The sequence below is a fragment of the Carettochelys insculpta genome, chromosome 25, assembly GCF_033958435.1.
Source record: "Carettochelys insculpta isolate YL-2023 chromosome 25, ASM3395843v1, whole genome shotgun sequence".
Taxonomy (NCBI): Eukaryota; Metazoa; Chordata; order Testudines; family Carettochelyidae; genus Carettochelys; species Carettochelys insculpta.
In genome coordinates, this window is record NC_134161.1 from 8,397,498 (window position 1) to 8,420,100 (window position 22,603).

Sequence of the window (22,603 nt, forward strand, 5' to 3'; positions counted from 1 at the left end):
CTAAGGGTCCTTAATGAACCACCTCAGTGCACATTTCCTTCTGTCCTTCTGACCCAGCTAGCATTTTGGCCTTCAGTACCTCCCCGGCAGCTGCTTCCCCAGGCTGGCTGCCTGTTGTGTGAAGAAACGGTGCCTTGGGTTTGTTACAAACTCACCTATTTCAGCAGGTGATCCTGGCTCTTGTTGTGTGAAGAGGGTAACTCATGTCCTTATTTACCCCGTTCAGCACCACTTAGCTCTCTACATACCCCAAATTGCCTCTTTCCTAGCTGAAATTCAAGCAGGCCCCATTTGGCACCACCGGGGCATGACCTAACCCCCAAGTTAAGTTTCAGTGAGTTAAATCCCACATGCTTGTTTCCTGTTGTTGCCTGAAAGCCTCCCTGATCTCTGGAGGAGTGTTCTATGCATAAAAGCTGGTGTGAGGAAGGTGATGAATGCTGAAATGGAGTTGAGGAAAATGCAGTAACAGCATGTAAAGGTGGTACAGCTAGGACAGAAAGGGGTGGCTAGAGGAGAATTTGGGAAGGGGATGGTTGCCTGTCCCGGAGGGGAAGGGATCCTAATCAGATCCTTACTGTAAATTCAGAGGTTTCATAGAGCCTTGCATGGCGATCAATTTATCTACATTATCTGCATTGGCCACCGTCGGCAGATGGGATGCTGGGCTTGATGGACCTTTGGTCTGACCCAGTATGGCCATTCTTATGTTCTTATGTACATTTGCAAAAAAAAAAAAAAAGCCAGGGCTAGCTGCATATCTACAAAGCTGGCACTCGCAGCTTTGCAGGACTCTACCGGTACACACACATTCATAAGAAACACTTAAGTTTGACTGGTCATGCATGTCTATAGCCAACAGCTGACGCTATTTACATTCTCTGTTGAATACAGCCAGAGACAGAAGCTTCAAGACCACCAGGTCAAGTCTCGACTGTATCACAGGCCACCACCCTCCACACCCTAAACCCAGCCATTGTAAGTCGACCAAAATATCACCACGCATGGGAGACTAGACCATGATTTGCTGAAGTGCTCAAGTTCTCCACAAGAGCAGGGAAGGGAGGAAGGTAATTTAAGACTCACCCTGGCCAGTGACCTGCTCACACATCAGTGGAAGTATCAGAGAGGAAGCCGTGTTAGTCTGTTGCTTCGAGAACAACAAGAAGTCTTGTGGCACCTTACAGACTAACATATTTTGGAGCATAAGCTTTTGTGGGCAAAGACCCACTTCATCACATGCATGAGTGGTGGGGTGCGTTTCAGAAGGGTATTTAAAGAGTGAGGTCCCAGTAACAGGGAGGGCCAGAGCTGACAAGGTCTGTTCAGCAAGGTGGAAATGGCCCAGTATCAACAGCACTTTTCAAAAGAGGAAAAAAAAAAGTCAGATCAGACAGGGGGGTGTGAATCTTTGTCAGTCTAATGGGGAAATATGAGCACTCAGAGCAGAGAAACTGCCTTTGTAAGCTGCGAGCCACTCCCAGTCTCTGTCTAATCCATGGTTAATGGAGTCAAATGTACAAATCAATTGCACCTCAGATTTCTCTCTCCATTTGATTTTTGAAATGTTTTTTTATTTCAGAACCATCACCCTAAAATCTGCCACTGAGTGTGCAGGGAGATTGAAGTGTTCCCCCACAAGCTTCTGTACATGACCATTCCTGATGTCTGATGTGTGTCCATTTATTCTTTTACGGAGAGACTGTCCAGTTTGGCCAATGTAAATTGCAGTGGGGCATTGCTGGCACATAATGGCATATATTAGTAGATGTGCAGGTAAAGCAGCCCCTGATGACATAGGTGGTGTTAGGTCCTTTGATGATGTCACTGGTATAGATATGTGAGCAGAGCTGGCAGCGAGGACTGTTGCAGGAGCTGGTTCCAGGCCTAGAGTCACTGGTTTGTGATTTGTAGTGGTGACAGTTCTGAAACAAAAAAATTTCAAAAATCAAATGGAGATTGAAATCTGAGGTGCAATTTATTTGCAAATCTGACTCTATTAACCATGGATTAAGCAGAGACGGAGTGGCTCTCAGCTTACAAAGGCAGTTTCTCTGCTCTGGGTGCTAATATCTCCCCATTAGACTGACAAAGGTTCACATCCCCCTGTCTGATCTGACTTGTTTTTTCCTCTTTTGATAAGTGCTGTTGATACTGGGCCATTTCCACCTTGCTGAATCGACCTTGTCAGCTCTGGCCCTCCCTCTATCAGTGGAAGGTAACCTCTCAGCCCCAGGTCACTGACAATTTGACCTGACAAAAATTTCCTTCCAAGCCCAATTGTAGTCATCTATTAGACCAGGGGTCACCAACCTTTGAGGTGGAGTGCTGAAGTTTGACCTTTTGACCTCGATATCCAGGCCACTTGCCAGTGATACTTTTTTCATGTCACTAGTAGTCCTACTCACAACAGCTTCATTAATAAGTAAAGATGCAGAGCTTTGCCATGTAGGTGGTGATTCATGGCATTAGCTGGTCTTTTGTTAATTCACAGGTAGCCTGGCTTTGAGCAAGCTCCTGGCTGCATGGGGAAAGATGGGTGGGGGTCAGCTCTCCCCTTGTGTGCTGATGAAAATCAGCTCACAGGCCATTGTTGGCACTAGTGCTGGGGGTTGCTGACCTCTGTACTAGATCCTAAAAATAGTAGTAAGGAAGAATTAGCTAGCCAAACACCAGAGACAAAGCTCATCTTCCCTGCCAGTGTCCCTCATGCGTCATAGGAAATAACAAAATGCAATGGAGGAGAGTATAGGGAGATTTCATGGCCCATCCTTGTCCTGCTGGTAGCAAACTGAAAGCAGAAGCCTGAATTTTGGCAACCTAAAACACACCTACCACAAACAGGTCCTTTGCATAATTGCATTAATAAATTGGCCCATCTGTCTCCCCAAGCTAATTAAGATGTTTACCCCACAACTCCAGTTGGGAGGCAGCTCCAGAACCTGACCCCTCTAATAATCCAAAGCCTTATTTTAACTTCCACCCTGAGTTGGTTCATGGCCTGTTGAAATCCATTAGGGCAGGTGCATTAACTGAGCTCCGCAAGAAGCAATCTTTCAGAAATGCACTTGTCTACCTGTATTTCTCTTCCATAGTCCAGTAAATCTTGTCTTCTTCTGCCAGTTTAATCAATTTGGTTAAGATAACATCTAAAGCCTGAAATACACAAGAGAAATGCCAGATGTTATACGGAAGAAACACCAAGGCCAGGGGCTGATAAGGAAGGGAGCTTAATGCATTCTTTGAGCCAAGATGATATAGCAAGTGATGATAAACAAAGGAGACTTGACATACTGCAAAGAAAGATGATCTAACGTTCAGGGCTATAACTCGAGCTACAGCTTTTGTTTCGGAGTCTAGCCAGAATTGCATCTCTCTGGAGTAATCCAAGACAAAGCAATATTCTTTCAGTGGTGTAGCCTGGAGAAATAAAACCTGTAGGCACTGACAATCTGCCAGTTCTTAGGGTTTTAGGGTCTATTTTAACTTCATTGTAGCTATAAATTTAAAATGGCTTACTGTATTGCCATCTAGTGGCTGTTTCACATTTAACTGACAATACTGGCTTTCATCCTGAAGGAACCCTGAATTCATCCTCAAGTTATGCACAAGCGCTTGGGCCTTAAAATTTCATCTGATCTACAGAGATGACTATGAAATTATGCTGTGTTCTTCTTAAGTCAAGGTAAATCACTTTGCGCGCCAGGTGGAATTTTAAGGACGGTTCACAAGAAGTCACTGAAATGCAGTCATCTGGGGTGGGTGACTTATGCTGCAGGGACGCCTGGGCAAATATCTACTGTAATGAGATGTGCTGTTAGATCGTTAATGTCTGTGCAGAGAAGCAGGGACGTGGGGTGTTTAGCATCACCTACACACGTCCCATACAACTACCTATGCAGTACTTCATCTCTCTTCTGGTAAAGGGATAGTTATGGAGTCATGTAGCCATCTGGGGAAGAACAAAAGTCTTGTAAGGAAGAGGCCTGGGGAAGGAGAAACCTTGAGAGTGCAAACTGTCATAAAGAAGTCAGAATATTCAGGGTGGCCTATCTTTACAAGGAGAGACCAGGTTAGGATTAGCAGAGAAAAGTCTGAAATAGTGCTCCATATAATCCCTTACTGTTGCGTTCAACCCTGCCTCCTTAATTAGCTGTACAGCTGCCCAGATAGTCCCCAAACCCACCATGCATTTCCTCCCCTCCTTGATGTGCAGAGGGAACTACAAGACAGCAAAAGTCAATGTCTAAAAATAGTTGACTTACCACCTCTGTAAAAGCTTTCTGATGGAACTCTCCCAGGGGAAGGTTTTCAGAAGTAGTTCGCTGCCTCTCCTGAATGCTAACAAGCTGCCTGATGAGAACCTGGGAGGAGACAAGAGGGTTCAGGTAAGACATCTGAGCAGCAGTGCAGAGGACCCACACTCTTGGGGTGGGGGGTGGGGGGAATCAGAAGCTGTGATTCAAGTAGTGTACACCAGCTGCCCACCCAACCCTTTGTAGAGGCCTTTGTCTGCATGCCTGTCTCACATGAGTTATAGGAATGGAACCAGCAGAGTAGTTCTGCTGACGTTAATGATAAAGGAGACAACTACAGCGCCTAATGGACTCAATACACTGCTCTCCTACTAGAAGGTTGAGCCTACAGTCCAGTGCACTCTCACCAAGCAACATCTGAAACCTGGCATGATTTTAGTTAGGTGGATGACTGCTTATCCTGGGTGTAACCAAGTTTTCTGGGCTCCCATGAGGTTTGTTTGAAGCCACCGATCCTGGCTCTGTGCTCTGTGCTGTTATTTAGCTCTAAGTTGCCCCAAATGTCTTCAAAGGGCCCAGTAAGCAGTGCAAGTGTTGGTAAAGCTGCTGGACAATATTGACCTCCTGTGGTCCAGCAAATTCTCTAGATAGGGGCTTTAGTCTGAGACAAGGAACCTATTGGGCTAGGCACTGCACAAGCAAAGAAAAGGATGGGCTATTGGAAGGTCCTCAGGGAAGGGCCTTACATGCCTTCACATAATGCGATTATGCAGTGCCTTTCCTTGAGCATCTCCAAACACCCTGCAAACAATTTCAACTCAAACACCCCACGGTGGGAACACTGGTGTACAGAGATGGTGCCAGTGTCTGAAAATGATCATGAACCACCCCTGTGTGACTCCTGCCTCACAGCAATTTGTGTTATGGCCTGATCTTGTACCTGGAGGCCTCAGTATGGGAGCTAGGCTGAGCCCTTCAACTGGAAGAGCTAGTTTTCTAATATACTGCTTACACTGGGGTGCAAACACAAAATGGCAATGTTACAGATGGGGAAACTGAGGCATACAGATGCCATCATCTACCTTAAGTGAGGCAGAGCTAGTCACTAGAACTAGGTGTCCTCTTCATGCAGTGTCCCCTAGTTTCCCTTTTTAATGATGTTCCCCCTAAGACAGCCCCCCCAACCCCTTACTAGCGCATGGGATGTTCAGATCCAAGGAGTACGGCGACGTCTTTCCTCTGTCAGAGGCCCATGCAGTTTGTTGCAGGAGAAAGTGCACAGACTGGTTTGAGCTGGGGATTCCAACATGTTGGGAGTTTTGCTCTGCTAACTGAGCTGCTGTGTGACCCTGGCCAAGTCACTTAACTCTGTTCAAACATTCCCCTGCCACCCCTCTACTGTGATTTGCTCACCTTAAGTTTTTTTTTCTGATTTGTCAACCTTGATTACTGTTTTTGGTTCTCTGTGCCTTAAATATTGAGTCTGCTCTGGTACGGCTGTGGGCTGAAGAAGTGGGTCTGTCCCACGAAAGCTCATCACCCAATAAATTATTTTGTTAGTCTTTTAAGTGCTACTCTACTGCTTTTTTGGTTCAATTTACTAGCCAATGTGCCATATATATTTAGAAAGGATCAGGCCCAGATCTGGAGTCACAAGCAACTATCTGCTCAGGGATAGCACATGTCCTCCTTTCATCTCAATGCATGTCAGGGTCATTCCCATTTACAAAAGAAAAGGGAGGTAAAAGTTCTCTTGACTGCTAGCACAAGGCCATACACACCCATTAGCTCATTTTACCTCCCCCTGGGAGGGAACAAGACATGTCTACTTCATAGCAGTGTTACAAGGCTTGCTGTCCACAAACCCCCATGTTGGATGCTCATAGGTATTAAAGAAGCACAATGTAACAGTTTCTTTCCTGTTAAATCATGGGTTTAGCAAGTGAGTATTGATCGTTCCTTCCCCCAAAAATCCCAGGTTATTGGTACTAGTCATTCCAATCAAAGGCTCCAGATGAAATGTGTCAATAAGTTGTTTGCTAGCAAATGCTGTCATCTGAGAAGAGAAACCTTAATTACTTTTGAAAAGGAAACATTTTCTGGCAGCTGCTCTTAACCCTTCTTGATGCTCCAGTGGAGATACCTGCCTGTTTTGCCAGCGGTGCTTTTGTGCATGCATTGAGAAAAGGTCACAGAGCTCTAGGTTGGCCAAAGTGCACCGCTGGGAGCTGGTCTGAGACAGCTTGCAAAAGCATCAGGCTCCCTGGATTATTTACTCTTTTTGCTCAGCTGCTGAGTGTGATGACAGGCAGGCAATGCCCTCTTACGGCCATCTGTGCAATGGTCCTGATTCTGGGACCAGTCCCTGGGGGAAGCTGGAGCAGCAGTGGTGCAGGGAGACTAACTGATTTCTGATGAGGTTGCATCCAAAATCTGCTTGGTTTTCTGCCAGTATCTTCCCCTGGTTCCTTGGAGAGGAGTGAAAGCCATGCAAACCTAGGTCACAGAACTGCTCCTTGCCAGCTACCTGATGAGCTACTGGGGAACCTTAGAAGTTTGCTTGCCATCTGCATTGCTATGGACTCAGGATTCCAGAGCAGCCCACTCAGTAGATTAAATCCCTCTTTCACTGAGAAATGTTAGTTTTTTCATTCTGAAGCTGGATGACTCCAGTGATCAAAATTGCAAAACCCTCCAAGAAACAGCTCCACCCAGTCGTCTGAGACCCCCTGCTAGGAGCTAACAGACTGGCAGCCCCACAGCAGGGGAGTTTTCCACCAGCAGGCTAAACAGTGTAATTATGCCACAAAGCAGCACCAAGAGCTAGCCATGTGAACAGCCCCTGGTGTAATTCTGATTCTCTAGCTCAAACATGCAATATAGCTAGTCAGCCACATGCACCATGATCACCAAGGCTGAGTCAGCTGTGGAAGGGACAGGGCAGAGGATGTACCAGCTGAGCACCAGGGGCCCAGTCATTTTACTTACTGAATGCAGGGAGGACAGCAACAATTGCAGCCGTTGAACCTCAACGCAAAGCTCTGGGTAGGGAAAGCAGGGGGACCCTGTGCAGATCAGCTCCCCGGCACAGTGGAAGTATACAGGTGAGGTTTGCTGGCCTAGACGCAGGAAGAGACCATAATGACTCCTTCCAGCCTTTAACACCTACAACTACCATCAGAGCATCTGTTGGCATGGCTTCTGAAGTGAAACTGCAGTCCAGTTCTGTTTCCTAGTAGCTGCAGGAAACTGGAGCCTCCAGGTTAGTTCAGCTGTTTGAAATCTCTGTTCTCTCCAGAGGGCTTGCTAAGCAGGGAGCACCAAAGGTAAGCAGCTCATTGCTCAGTAGGTTGGGGATCGGTATTTTAACCGTCCAAAAACCCCAGACCCATTCCCAGCTGGCTCCCACTCTGGACTCCTGCTTTATGTCAGGACTTAGAAGACATGCTGTTAAAAGGGGCATTAGCCTGGGACCTGAAAGACCGAGCCTGGAGGGGCAGACATCCTTTGTGAACTCTCCTGCTGCAGAAAACCCTCCCGGTTTCATGCCTGGCGTGCAACTTGTAGAAGCAGGTCTCTGGGCAGGGCAGGGCAGGGCAGGGCAGGGCAGGGGATAGGACCCCTGGGAACATGGGAAAGGGTGGGCTTGTTCAAGCAGCACAGGAGCACTTGGGTAACAAAGTTCAATGCCCTCCTCTGTCACAGACTCTCTGCCAAGTAGTTACAGCTCTCTGGATGTGCGAATGGGGAGACCAGCCTGTTCTGTGTCTCCCCGCATGGGCTGGTGTGTTAAAGTGAATTCAGGGCAAGGGCTGTTGGCACACTGTGAGCACTAGGGGTACAGAAGCTTGGCTGGGGCTTGTAAACACCCAATACCTTAGAAGGCAGGTGGGGGCCAGAGGAGGAAAGGAGCTGGCCATGGGCAGGTACATGAGGCTGTTCAACTGGTCTGGCAACAGCTGCTGCAAGTACTGGCTGTTGAGCTACAATGAGGATACCTGAGCTAGCTGCTCTAACCCCCAATTCTGTATTGCTGCACAACCTCGTCTCCCCCCACACCCTGAGTCTTAAAACTGCCATGTAAATTAACGTTAATTGTCATTCAAAGTAAGAACTCCCTCTCCTCCTGGAGAGCAGTAAGGGGTGTCAGGCTCACTCAGCATGGGAAGTAGAGTGGGACAAGCTCCTCACTTGCATGACATCTTTGGCACAGGCCCCGTCATGTGAGTTCTAATTACCTGGTTAGTGTGATTCTTCCTATTGTTGAGTACTCAGACACATCTGTACATGCATTTGCATATCAGATGCGGCTGCGTAAACTGCCTCCTTCTGTCCGTGTAATCCCCCAAACAAGCCGCCTAGGCATGACATGAAATTGTAATGAGTCTTCATTTATATATGCCTCATCCAGGACAATATACAAAAGGTGTCTGGCCCGGGACAGGGTAAAATCGATACTTTACCTATCACTGACTTGGCGCACTAGGTTCATGTTGTGTGCCTCCTTGCTCCTGAGGTGCATTGCTTTTCAGGGGCCGGCTGGGGTCAGTGTTACTTCAAGAAAAGTCACTTTCTGCTGGTCTTTGCAGGAAATTAAGGCATCGAAAGCAAACGTCTCGGCTCTCTCCCATTTCATTTCTAGTCACATTTAGATTACTGCCCCAGCGCCAAGATCCACTGGGCCAGACCCTGAACGAGTGTGAAGTAGGAGATGTCTGTTTAGGCAGGAACTGGTCTGGTGCAGAGACAAGGTCAGGGGAATGGAGGATAAACGTAGTGACCAATATGATAAGGCAAGTGTCATGTCAGGCCCACCAGTCCAGGGGAGGGTTGGAGAATGGGGTTTCATTCAGAGGAGAATAACAAGGAAGAAAGATGGGATGGGGAGGAGAGTGTTGAAGTTCCTCATGACAGAAACCCAATGCTCTCTCTGCCACTTGTACCAGCTAGTCATTGACCTGGAACATTGATACTGTTCTAGAACATGGCCACATTCATCCCCAAGTCAGTGAAGTTGTACCAGGTGTGGGTGTTTTGGTTCTCATCTATGCAGGCTGTGAGAAGTGCCTGTCTTCCAATGATGGTAATATCCAGCTCTCATTCATAGATCACAAAGTGCTTTACAGTATTCCTATTGTTAGGAATGGGGAAACTGAGGCACAGCAGTGCAGTGACTTTCCCCAAGGTCCCCAAGCAGCCCGAGGGCAGAGCTAATAACTGAACACAGGACTGCTGGGTCTCCGACGAGCACCTTACCACTTTAGGAGACCATGTCTATAGTTTTCATCCGACCAAAAAACCTTCAGGAGCTGAAGTAAATTTATTTGCCAAAGAAAACAACCTTTCCCACAATCCTGACTGTTTGGATGGCAAACTGTGCTTACAAATTAGCAGATCAATGACCTTTTGGTGTGACTAGTTCCTTATTAATTCTCAAAAGCAAACAAGGAACATTTTGAATTACTCACTTGGATTTTTCCCCCTTTGATTTGCCATCACTGGGCTTCCTCTACCGCTGCCTCTGGAATAGCCAGAAATAATTTGGATGTATTTTTGCAGGCATAGAAAGCCCACTGAGGGACAAAAAGGAAGTATCCAAAGACCTTTCTCTTAATGAAAAGCTGTAATCTCATGAATGCACAGAGACATTAGCAGAGCCTTTTGTTCCCTATAATCCCAGTCTCTGAATTAGCTGTAAAATCCACAATGGACCATAGAAGTCAAAGGCACTTCAGTCAGCCACCTGCAATACAGAAATCCCAACCTGACCCCTAAGACCTGAACCTATCCTAAAATTTGTCTAATGAATCTTTTTGCCTGGTTAAAGCCCCACCCAGAAATTCAACACTGTTGACTACAACAAAAAGCAAAAGGTCTGGATGTCGTACAGCAAAGGTCTCCAGAAGCACGTCCAGCACCGGAGCCTCCAAGAGACATGCAGAGAGAAAGGATTTGGCAAAGTTCTGGGTGAGCTATGTGAAATTAGAGTCCTACTGGCACTGGGCTGTCATGTCCCTAGAAAGGGGAGGGAGAAGGTTGCAGGAGAAACAAGGTATGACTGTTTACTTCCCTGAAAACAGAGACCTGGAGCCTCCTTCTCCTTCTCTTACCCAGGAGGGTTAGTGGAAGAAGTCTCCATGGATATTCCATCTGGTCACTTACATGTGGGGTTCCCCCAGGGAGTGATGAGCAGAGCTAGCCATTCCTTCACAACCATCACTCCCAACCCCATCCCTGCCAGGGCCTGCAAGATGTTCGAACCCTGAGCTTCGCCTGTTCCTGAGCAATGCAGCCTGATTTCAATGGGGCTGCATGGATGCCTGATATACACAGGGTAAGGCTCAGACAGGGTGGTTTTCTGCAAGAGCAAGTAGGTTCTGTGCTTTTGTGCCAGTTCTGTGTGTCATCTGAAGGAGAGGGATATGTGCCAGCCTGCAGCTCCTCTTTGTGCATGGAGCTCACACTTCACGGAAGGTTCCACATAACACTAGTGTTCACAGCCTTGAATCCTGCACTAGGCAGCAGAACGTTTGCCAGGAAGCCACGGAAGCAGGCAGCAAGAGGCCCTGAGAAGGGAGCAGGTACCTAGCTACTTCCTTTTCCAGATGCACTCGCTCTAATTTTTGTTCTCTGCATCAGTGATTTCTAACGCTGCAGCGTGCTGGATGTCTGGGTTGTGTGTGGTGACTGCCTGTGTTGAAAGCCAATTATTTGGCCTAGCATACAGTGAAAAAAGTAAAGAGCTGTATCCACTAGAGGGCTGTTCTTCAATCTGCCAGGAGCATCGCATTCCAGACAGCATAGCTAAGACTGAGCTGTCGTATCCATTATGTATTCATTTTCATGGTAACCGAAGCTTTTTAATTTAATCTAGGCTGCCGCTGAAAATTGCAGGTTTGTCAGCTAGTAGACCACAGCTCACTTATCACAGCCAAGGACATACCAGCATTCCCAGCATCTATCAGACGTGTAAATTAGGATTTCTCCTTGGCACCATACTTTAAAATACATCCCTTTCAAGTGACACCCATCCTGGTGTCTCCGCTGTTGAATAACGCAGGACTTTGGCAGATGCTAATATTTACGAGGCCAGCAAAGATTTTCAAGAGCACTTTATTAGGACAACAGCGAAGCTCTTAGAATACACATTGAACCTCTCTAGTCCAGCACCCTTGCTATCTGAATGGTGCCAATTAAGAATTTGCCGGCACACAGGAGGTCAATGTTGTTAGCACATTACCAACACTTCCACTGCTGACTGGGCTCTTAGACACACAGAGATCAATTAGAACTAAGTAACAGAAGAGTGAGATCCAGGATTGGTGTCTGTAAACAAACTTTATGGGACCATGGGAACCTCTTGGCCACACCCAGGAGAAGTGATCATCGGCGAACTAAAATCATGCCAGATTATGGATGTTGCTAGACATAAAAGTGCCAGACTAGAGAGGTTCAACCTGTATTAAGAGTCCAAAATCTGAAAACTTCATGTTTTCTTTATGCTTGGCATCGTGCCAATGTCGATAATATTAGGGCAAAAACTCCCATTTCTGTTTCAAAAAGTACAGTCCCCCACTCAAAGCCATGGAAACTTAATTTTTGGCAGTACAGGGTGTACGACACTGCTGAAGAGCTCTGAGTACATGGAAAGCAGTACCGGAGACTCCAGCTTACATGATTTTAACTTATAGGTTTCGTGCAATAACAGCAGTCAAAACCATGAGTGGTGGGTTGCTGGGAACCAGGCATCCTTCCAACTCAAGCATGGAAGATTCTTCAATTTAGGACCAGAGTTTTAAAGGTCTTTAAGTACCTCATGAGATTTTTCCCAATTGGCTAGGCGCTTAGCTCCTACTGCAACCTATCAGAGCTGTGTGCTTTGGAGAACCTCATGAAGTGCTGATCTTCACCTCTAGGCACCTAAATACCTTTCTACATCTGGCTAGTAAGTCCTGTCTGGTTCCAGTCCTTGTCACCAGGGTTAGGTTAGTTTTGATTGAAATGAGGGGTGGCTTCACTATCAAGTGAATGGAAGGTCTTAAGGAGGCTACAGGGAGGAAATCAGTGACTGATTGGAGTGGAGAGTGCTTTAGGCTGACACAGCAGGATGAGTAGGTGCTCTTTCTGTCTGTACTGTGGGGTACAAGTAAGGAGGCAATATAAAGAATATTGGCCCCACTGCATTCAGCTTTCTTTCCTGAGAAGGGTTGGTTGTTCAAAGCTCATGGTCTGTTTATGATGAAGGTGCACAGTCAAGCAAGCCAGCTCTAGCCATTCATGCTGCCTTAGCTCCTGTCTATTCCCTAACTTAAGGTCATGAGCCTGCATGGATAGAGAATCTCACAGGGACTCCCTGAATAAGGAAGTGGGACAGACCCCTGTTGTTTAAAGGCATGTGCTCCTAATCATGAGTCTCTTGTGATAAGTACTACTGGCTGCTCATCCCTGGTCCAGCACCCTCAGGAGAATGGTGGTCCCAAATGAGGGATTTTTACTGGACGAGGGAGGTTAATGCCCCACCCCTCTACTCCCACTCCGGTCCCTGGCAGCTCCCTAACACTGCAGATGCAGTTTGCCACTGCAGAGAGCTCCCAGCCCCATGGTCCCCTGGCTCAGCTTGCTCTGCAGTCCAGGAGCGTCCCTCATCCTGCTGGACAAGGGAGGTTGACAGACCAGAGTGCTGCTTTTAGAAGGTGCAGCCTGTACAGCTGGAGCACCACTTCTATTAGCAAAACTGCAATTACCTACTGGTGGAAGGAGTTCAGGAATTTGCTCCCACAAGCATCTTGAACAGCTTGGCTCGAGAGAAAGAACACATGCAGGAGAAAGGTACAACAAAAAGTTCTTAGTCAATTCTACTTACTTCATAGGGACAGCTTGGGCCAGGGATGTCTTCACACACTGCATGGTACCACTTTCCTCAATTTTGTCTTTCCTGTTGAGTGTTTCAAGAGTTTTTGTTGTATTAGAGTCTCCAGCCAACCTACTTTTTCCTCCACATAGGGTACTGGGGGTGGCAGGGAGAGATTGGGGGAAGCAAGTATAGAGCAAAGGTCTTTGCACCTTCTAACCAAGTTGGTCATCCCAGCCATAAACTTACAAGACTCCTCAGAAGACTGGAACGTAAGTGGGAGAGCACTTGCTCATCTGAATGTCCTATAACTTGCATGATGCTACCAGATTGCATTGGGCTTCACTACAAGGAGTCCACTAGATTGAGACTATATTGTGACTTTCAGGTGCAGGGCAGCATGGCCTAGTATTTAGGGTCTATCCCATACCATCAGGTAGGGGCATGCATGCTGGAACTAGGGGTGCTGCCTCATCATCTGCCTGGAGGGGTTCTCCATGATGCACAAGGTTTCCAGTTAGGTTCAGTGGCCCTCAGAACCCACTCAAGATACATTGTTCCAGCAGCTCCAGTACAGAGTAGTGGGGCCTAGCAGTCACAGCTAGCAGATCGTCACCAGAATAGGGCAACCAAGGCCCACTCAACTCAATCAGATGCTATCCTAACAGTGGCAGAGTAGTCCACCCCCAGCCAGCAGGAAAGGCAAGCACAACATGCTGACTTTAGAAGGCTGAGATATCACTGACTCACCTTCCCTGCATCACTTCCTACCAACCTCAGTAAGCTGCAGTCCATACAACATCAGGGTCTCCAGGCTCCTTCTCCCACTCCTCCCAAGGACTCCAATGGCAATACAGCCCTAATTGTTTTCAAGCAAGGGCTGTAATAGCTGTTGGAATAGAGCCTCCGCTAAGCATCCCTCCTCTTTAGTTGTCAAACCAGATGGCCATGGGCTGCTCTCTTTTATACGAGAACAACATTTGGCGCATGCTCAGTATGGTCTGAGGGGCAGGACGTCCTCCACCCAGCGTGTGGAATTAACCTGTTCCTGCCTATTCACACTCAGCCACAGTTTGTAACCTGCAAAGATCAAAATCCAGCCAGCAATAAGCAGCCCGGATGAAAAAATCGAGCTGACAATGGTTTGCTTTCATAAAACAGACAGCACAAGTCGCTCTTGACAAAAAAGCTATTTTTAAAGAGCTGGTTAGCATGACTTTAAATGCTTTAAATGCTCCAGCTATTAGTGTGGGGACAGATGGGAAGATTTAGAGGGGAGGAGAAGTGAATCGTTTCCAAGCTACAATCCAGGGCATCTGTTGGAGGTTTGCAGCAAGCAATTCCGAGACCCCAGCAGCTGCCAGGGTGAAATTCCATGGGTGGGTCAACACGAGCAAGTACATTTGAAAGTGAAGTTAAAAGACAGCCGTCTTTTGAAACAACCCTTGGAGCATCTCCATGAGCAACCTGCAGAGTGTTTCCACGGGGCTGTTCCTTCGAAGTTGGTCCTCCGTTCCCACAGTGGGAAGAGCACCCCCTTTTGAAAGCTCATTTCAAAAGAGATGCTCCGCGGCCCGCTGTTTCGGAAGAAGGAGGCCTCCAGGGGGGCAATCAGCTGGCAGGCGGCAGTGCCGCTCACAGCACAAGCGGAGCTCTATGGCTCCAGAGTCCAGCTGCACTTAAAGCCGTAGGTTCCCACAAAGCCCCAGGCAGGAAGCTGAGCGCGTGCGGGCAGCAGGGAGCGCACATTGCCCACTGCCAGCTGCAATGCCCCAGGCACAACAGCACCCTTCCCAGCACCATGGCCAGCACCCAGGACTCCCGCCTGCACCAGGGCCCCCCCAAGAATGCTGGGGAGTCCTCCCAGGAGGAGAGCCATGCACTGAAGCGCTGGGCCCCCCTCATGCACCAAGGGTGAGCTGCAGGACTCCTCACCCTCTGGGAAGATAAGGAGGTCCTGCATCAGACGGGGGTCTGGCACCAGAATGCAGCAGCATTTGAGCACCTTGCCAAGGGCCTCACCGGCCGGGGTCACCCCACCCACACCTCAGACCAGGTGAGGTCCAAGGTGAAGGAGCTCAGCCAGGGCTAGTGCAGGGTCCGGGACATGGCCGGGCGGTCACGGGCAGCACCCACCAGCTGTCCCTCCTTTAAAGAACTGAACCACCTCCTTGAGCCCAAGGAGGCAGGACTCCTGGCCACGCTCCTCAACACAGCGGACCCCAGAACCGAGCTGGAGCCCGAGACAGGGACCGAGGGGGAAGACTGCCCGGGACCAGCCGCCAGCACCAGGCACCCATAGAGGCTCCAGGCCATGAGCGATGATGAGGGCTCAAGCGAGGAGGCCCTCGTCATCCACGTCCCATCTGGTCCATCCAGCCGGGTCCCCTCCAGCTGTGCCTCGTCCGAGTTTCTGGAGGGACCCAGAGGTATGTGCCGTGCATGCCAGTCACTTCAGGCCTCAGGAATGGGGCACGTGGTCCCGCCTGGGATGGCTGCAGCCCCCCACACAGCCATCAGCCCCATGGCACAGGCAGGCCAGATGGCTCTGCTCCCCCAGCCTCAGAGGGCTGACATGCAGCACTCAGCACCATGTGGCTGGGACAGCGCCACAGGCCGCTTGTTACAGACCGCTGGGGACTGAGGAGAGCTAGTGCTCCTGGCACCCAGATGGGGAACCCTGGGATGCAATCCCTGCTGTGTCCCCGGAATGGGGCGGGATGGAGGGGTTCATGGGGGCCTTTGCTAGGGACTAATGGCCCACTCCTCCCCTGGCTTATGTCTCCAAAGCTCCAGCAGCCGCCGGATGGACCAGCTCTGCAACAGTCTCGGGGAGCCCGATCACAGAGGGCGAGCGGTAGCAGTCCAGACCATGACTGGGGACAGTGTAGGTCCACCACTGGGCCATCCGCCAGCACCACCAGGGCTGGCAGGGGATGCAGCCCACACAGCGTTCCTGCAGGACCTAATGGGTATGCCGAGGGAGTGGCTCACCATGGAGTGGCAGGCCTGGGACCAGGTGGTGTGAAATTGTCAGCCGAATTTCTGATAAAGGTTGCAAGACGGTGTTTCCCCCTCGAGCTTTCCTTAGAAACTTGGAAACATCCAGGTTGAGATCACCAGGAAATGTGGCGTATCAGCACTTCTTCAAGATTCAGTGAGGTCAGACCCTAATTTCATCATCATGTGGTACAATGGGTATGAAAACCCCGTGCTGTGGCAGGAGGTGCGGGTGGGGGAAGCTCTGCTGTGCTGAGCTGTGCCAGATGGATCCACCCCAGAGGCGTGTTTGTTACCCAGTTGTCTGTCTCTCTCTACTCTCTCCGCTGTCTCTGAATCTTTGCTATCTTTCCCAGAACAATCTCCTGTATTTCTTCCTCTAACCTAACCACTGCACTGAGTCCTTCCTCGCTGATTGAAGTGAACTGGTCTCGGCTTGCAGAGAGGTCAAAGCGATCAGTGAGTACTGCATCTTGTTTGATTACCATAAGTTTAAACCATAAGGGCAGTGGGTTAAGCAATTGGTACTGCTTTAAAATATTGTCGAGTAAAATCCTTTGATGGTAATCAGATACTGACTGTGTTATACACCTTCAGTTTGTATTTGTTAAGTGCTCCATATATATCATGGTGCTGCAAAATAAACAAACTAGAAGTGCTGCCAAAATATTGTCTGTGTAATCACTAGAAATCGCAAAAACTCACCTCGAGCCTGAGACAGGCTGTGTCTCAGACTCAGCGGTTAACTCGGGAGAGGTGCAAACCTATAATCTTTTAATTTTAAGTCAGATTGGTGAGCCTTCCCAAATCCATAAATCCGACCACCTTTTCCCCCGCCCAGGTCAGCAATGCTTAGGAGAGGGGCTGTGCTGCACTCTGTCACTTTCGGGCAGTTCAGGACCTAGAGTGACTCACAATTGGCAACAAGGTGACTGAGGTGTCTGGGCCATTCCTTGCATGACTTAGAGGTACTTGCAAGGCTAAATTGCTAATTTATTATTTGCTGACACAGTGGTGCCCCAGTCATGTCTCGGGACCCCGCTATGTTAAGTGCTGTAGAAATGCAGAACAAAATGGCAGCCTTCCATCCAAGAAGCTTACCATCTAAGTTTGACAAGAAAGGATAGACGGGTATAGACAGAATCTCAACCCTACAGAGTGCTTTAAGGCCAGGTTTGACAAGCCGTGGTTGGAATGATTTGTTTGGGTTGGTGGTGCTTTGTGCAAGGGGTTGAACCAGATGACCTCCTGAGGTCACTTCCAAATTTAATCTTCTGTGGTTCTATAATGAAAAGGAAGCGAAAGAAAAAAAGAGACATTAGTTAGTAAGGTGGGCAGTGCATTCCCATCTCCTGCAGCCTAACCATGTGGCTTCATGCAGGCACTGTGGCAGAGGCTTTTGCCAGGTCAGTTTTAGTCTTTTTTATTTAAAACACAGTGCACCTAGCTGCATTCACACCAGGGAAGTAAGAGAACAACATGGTCAATGCCCATAATGTACTGAAAAACCTACTCTTGTGGTAGAAGAACACAACCTGTGTGTCCACATTAGACATGGCTGCATTCAAACTGATCGCTATTTTGCTCTCCAGAACACTAGTCAACTTGTTCTTTCCTGTCTGTTAACTTCTGTGAACTTTCAGTGTCTCCCAAATTGGGCTCTGTGTCCTCATTTGACCCCGTTCTTGTTGAATCCTACTCATTTACCTAAAAGTGAGCCCCTACCAGAGTTGCTCCCTGCTGACCCTGACATCGCTTGAACTCTCTGTCCTCACGTTGAACTCCTGTGAACTTTCAGTGACCACCTTATTGGGCTCTGTGTCCTCATTTGACCCTTCTGCATTCAAATTAACCACAATTTGGCTCCCCAAATACCCAGAAAATGTATATTCTGCTGTCTGTAACCTCATGTGAACTCTCTGGCCCCACTTGGAACCCCTGTGAACTTTCACTGACCCCCAATTGGTGTCTGTGTCCTCATTTGACCCTATTCTGATCTAGGTGCCTCAGTCACCTGAGGGGTTCCTAGCCAGAGAGCCAACACTGAGGCTGATGCCCAGCAAGAGAAGAGGCTGGTTCAATTTCCTTTCTCTCAGCTACATCCCTGATTCTCAAGTAACAGCTTGTGCAGGGCGGCTGAGCGCCTGTCAATAACAAATCACTGCATAACTCGTAGCCATGCAAACTGCCCTAAGCGTTCAGGAGTTCTGTGGTTTTTTTGTTTTCTCTGAAGATGACTGATGCTAGCTCAACTCCTTCTCCATCTGGTTTTGGTGGGGAACAGCCCAGCTGTTTCCTCCTTGTGATATGAGCAGGCTGCTGTAGGACTTTGTTGGGGGCAGGAGGATGTTGGGACCCCAAGATGCTATCGTGCTTTGTTTCTTATGGCTGGGCCATCAGCTGTGCAAGCAGCCCTGTCTTGTTTAGTTGTTGGAGGTGGCTGAGAGAGGAGGGTTCAAAAACCCCTTGCTTCTTGCTGGGCTGGAATTTGAGCCTTAATGGACTGCCTACCAGCTGAACGGGCTAAACAGGGGACAAGGAGGCAGCCCTTTGGCAATGTTGCTCTGTTTTTGCTGTTGATGGAGGACCACTTTCCCTTTCTGGCAAAAAGTTTCCCATGGTGATGTTGGTCAAGTGTCTTGAGCTCTTCCTCACCTCTTACAGGTCAGGGGTTCTAATCCCCCTTTTCCTTAAAGAGGAGGGATTTGGTCCTGGGTTCCTTCTGCATCAACTAAATACCCCAAGGGCAAAGTGGGAGATTGTCAGAGGGAGAGACTCCTTCTGCCTAAGACAAGACACTTCCAGCAGGTATGAAGTGAGAACCAGGTAATCAATTTCAGCTAACTCGTGCTCTAGTTGTTTGGTTCAAGTCCGTACGCTGTCAGGACTTCAAACCTGGTTCAAAACTGTCCTTGCTTGCTGTGTGTAACCACTTTCCCTTCCTCGTCCAGTGTCCCAGAGTCAAGGCTGGCTGAGTGGCTTGTGCTCTTCTTCCTCTCCTGGAAATCAGTGGTTTAAATCCCCCTTTTTCCTCAAAGAGGCGGGAGTGGATCCTGGGTCACTTCTCTCTCTACTGAATGCCCCAAGGGCTGGCTGGGAGGGAGTCAGGAGCAGAGACTCTTTCTGTCTAAGAGGAGCCACTTTCAGCAAGTATGAAGGGAGAAGGGGGCTACCATACTTGCATCCCTCCTGCTCTAGGGGTTTGGCTCTGGCCTTTGCCCTGGTGTCAGTGTGGTCCTGGTTCAAGTCCCCTTGGGGAGTGAAAAGAGCTGCTTTGTTTTCTCAGCGCTCAAGGGCTCCACTTTCACTACATAGTAACTGGAGCTGAAAGAGCCCTCAGTGCTCTCTGTGGAGTGGTGGGTTGGGGTGCTCACCAAAGAGCTGAGGGCCTGGGATCAATTCCCCACCCTGCCTAATTGGAGGCTGTGCAGTGTGGATGCAAGCCACTTGTAGATCACGGCTTGGCCATTCACAAGGCCTCTTGCTGCTTTTTCGTAAAGAGCAGCAAGAGGCCCCTCTCTCTAGTCCACCGTGATTGGGATACAAGCCCAGGACTGGCTCGGTGCGATCGCAAAGGCCTTAGCCCTGATTCTGAAGGAACGGCCAGCCCAGGGAGGCTGAGCGCCCGTCAACAACCAACGGTCACTGCCCCCCCGGCCCCGCCCCCGCCAAGCCTCGAGTAGTCCGGTGGCTTGGCCGGTTGCTCGGCAGGTGGCCGGCGCGAGTTCGACTCCTTCCTCCTCCTCCTCCGCTTCAGGCGGGCGCCAGCGCGGCCCTTTCCCTGCAGCGAAAGGCACGCAGTGCCGTGGGCCTTTGGAGGGGAGGGGCGGCTTCTCGGGAGCCCCGGAAGCTGCTGCTGCGCTCGCTTGCTTTTTGCTGCCCAAGCAGCCCTGTGGAGTTGAGTCGTGGCATTGGGTGAGAGCTGAGGGTTCAAAACCCCTTGCCGCGGTGGGATTTGAGCCTTTCTGGCCTGTCTCTCGGGTGAACGGCCTAAACGCGGGGCGCGGAGGCAGCCCTGGGTGGCTGCGCGCCGTCCGTTTTCGCTGTTGCCGGAGAACCACTTTCCCTTCCCGTGGGCTCCCCGGGCCGGTAGCGGCTGGTTCAGTGGCTCAAGCTCTGCCTTGTCTCCTAGAAGTCCAGGGTTCAAATCCCCTTTTTTCCTCAAAGCGGAGGGACTTGCTCCTGGCTCACTTCTCTCTCCACCCAATGCCCCCAGGGCTGGGTGGCGGGGCGAGGCAGAGGCAGAGACTCCTTCTGGCCAAGAGGAGCCGCTTTCAGCAAGTATGAAGGGAGAAGTGGGCGGCCAGGCTTGCGTGACTTCTGCTCTAGGGCTGTGGCTCTGGCCTGTGCCCCGCCGCCGGTGCAGTGCTGGTTCAAGTCTCCTCTCTGCTTGGCGAGTGGCAAGAGGCGCTCTGTTTTCTCACCGCTCAAGGGCTCCACTTTCACTACATAGTAACTGGAGCACAGGCTTGCCCTTAGTGGCCTGTGTGGAGCAGGGTGTGAGGGCCTCTCCTAAGGATCTGAGGGCCCCTGGTTCAAGTCCCTGCTCTGCCTCTGCTGGGTGCCCCTGAGGGGTGGAAACCAGCCCTGTGTGGCTGATGGGTTGGCTGCTCACAGGGCCTCTTGCTGCTTTTTCGTAAAGAACTTTTGCTGCGGAGCAGCAAGAGGCCCCTCTCTCTAGTCCGCCGTGATTGGGATACAAGCCCAGGCTGCAGCCTGCCCCAGGCCACTCCCCTGCTCTTTTGAGGGGTGTGAACTGGGGTGGCCACCTCCTGGGAGAGAGTCTGGGGAGCGATCCTTGTCCAAGCCCCCTCCCTTTCCCAAGAAGACAATGGCCTCTGGGGAAAGAGAGGGGGCTCAGACAAGGATGGCCCCCCACAAAGGACAGTCACCTAGGAGGCAGGGGATCCTAGTGCAAGCCCCGGCGCTGAACAGGCAGCTGGGGGGCTTGAACCAGGATCTCCCGCAACCCGGGCGAGTATCCGAACCACTGGACTAGAGAGTGGAGCTAGTAAAGGGACCAGCCCCAGGCGTATTTATCGCCAGTCAAACAGCTTCCACGGGAAAAAGACTGGCAATGCAGGGGCGATTACGAAGGAAGGAAGATTCAAAGCAGCGTCTCTCTCCCATAGAAAGGGCAGAGCCTGAGGACTGGCCAACCTCAGAGCACGCGGCGGGAGTCTGACCCAACTCACGCGGCCTTCGCTTCAGAGAGAAGTGGGCCGAGACGCAGTCCCTCCTTTTGAAGGAAAAGGGAGGATTAGAACCCCTGGCTCCCCAGAGAGGGGGCAACAACACAAGCCACTCGACTAACCTGACCGCAGCAGGCAAGCTCACGGCAAGGGAGAGTGGCCCACCATCGACGGCGAAAACAGCGCGCCCACACCCGCCTTGGGCTCAAGAATTAGACCCAGACGTGTGGCCAAGCCAGCGCCCCAGAGAAGAAGCAAGGCCTCCGTGTTTGCCCAAAGCACAGCTGATTAACAGGGAACAGACTTGCTCCCTGCTCTCTCTGACCTCACTGGAACGCTCTGGCCTCAAATTGAACCCCTGGCAACTTTCAGTGAGCCCAGACTTGGTCTCTGTCTCCTCTTTTCACCCCATTCTGGTTGAAGCCTCCTACTCTTTTCACTAAAAGCGAGGCCCTACGAGGCTTGCTCCTTGCTTTCTCGGACCACATTTGAACTCTCCGGCCACGTAGGGAACCCCTGTGAACTTTCGGTGACCCCCCTGAACGGTCGCCGTCTCCTCATTTTCCCCTCTCCATTCCAACTGATCACAATTTGTCTCTCTCCAAAAGTCCAGAAACCTTCTTCTCTGCTACGTTGTGCGAACCCTCTGGCCTCAAACTGAACCCCTGTGCCGCTTCGGTGACCCCATAATTGGTCGCTATGTCCTCATTTGACCCAATTCTCCCTCAATCCTGCACCTTTCCCTTCGACTGAGGCCCTAATTGACTTGCTCTCTGTGACCTCTTTTGAACTCTCCGGCCACATAGGGAACCCCTGTGAACTTTCAGTGACCTCCTAATTGGTCTCTGCGTCCTCATTTGACCCAATTCTCCCTCAGTCCTGCCCCTTTCCCTTCGACTGAGGCCCAAACTCACCTGCTCTCTCTGCTCTCTGACCTCATTTGAACTCTCTGGCCTCAATTTCCACCCCAGTGAACTTTCCGCGACCCTCTAATTGGTCTCTGCGTCCTCATTTGACCCATTTCTCCCTCAGTCCTGCCCCTTGCCCTTCGACTGAGGCCCAAACTCACCTGCTCTCTGACCTCGTTTGAACACTCTGGCCTCAATTTCAACCCCCGTGAACTTTCGGTGACCCCCTAATTGGTCTCTGTGTCCTCATTTCACCCCATTCTGGCTGAATCCCGCACCTTTCCCTATCACTCTTGCTCCCTGCTGACTCTGACCTCCTTTGAACTCTATGGCCTCAGTTTCGACCCAGTGAACTTTCAGTGACTCCCCAATTGGTCTCTCTCTCTCTCTCTCTCT

General features: G+C 50.0%; 1 long non-coding RNA gene across 2 annotated transcripts in view; it reads right to left on the reverse strand.

The window, feature by feature from the left end:
* Positions 1-1,791: 1,791 nt before the first annotated feature.
* LOC142001624 (uncharacterized) overlaps positions 1,792-22,603 on the reverse strand; it is a 91,093-nt gene continuing 70,281 nt past the window's right edge. Inside the window, exons 1-6 of one of the 2 annotated variants that reach the window (XR_012642538.1) lie at positions 16,102-16,905; positions 13,120-13,191; positions 7,245-7,375; positions 4,266-4,364; positions 3,077-3,156; positions 1,792-1,925 (exon numbers count right to left, since the gene is read on the reverse strand). This is a non-coding gene — a long non-coding RNA (uncharacterized LOC142001624). Of the gene's footprint in view, positions 1,926-3,076; positions 3,157-4,265; positions 4,365-7,244; positions 7,376-13,119; positions 13,192-16,101; positions 16,906-22,603 lie in introns of those variants that run through there. The other variant, XR_012642537.1, reaches the window with a different exon arrangement.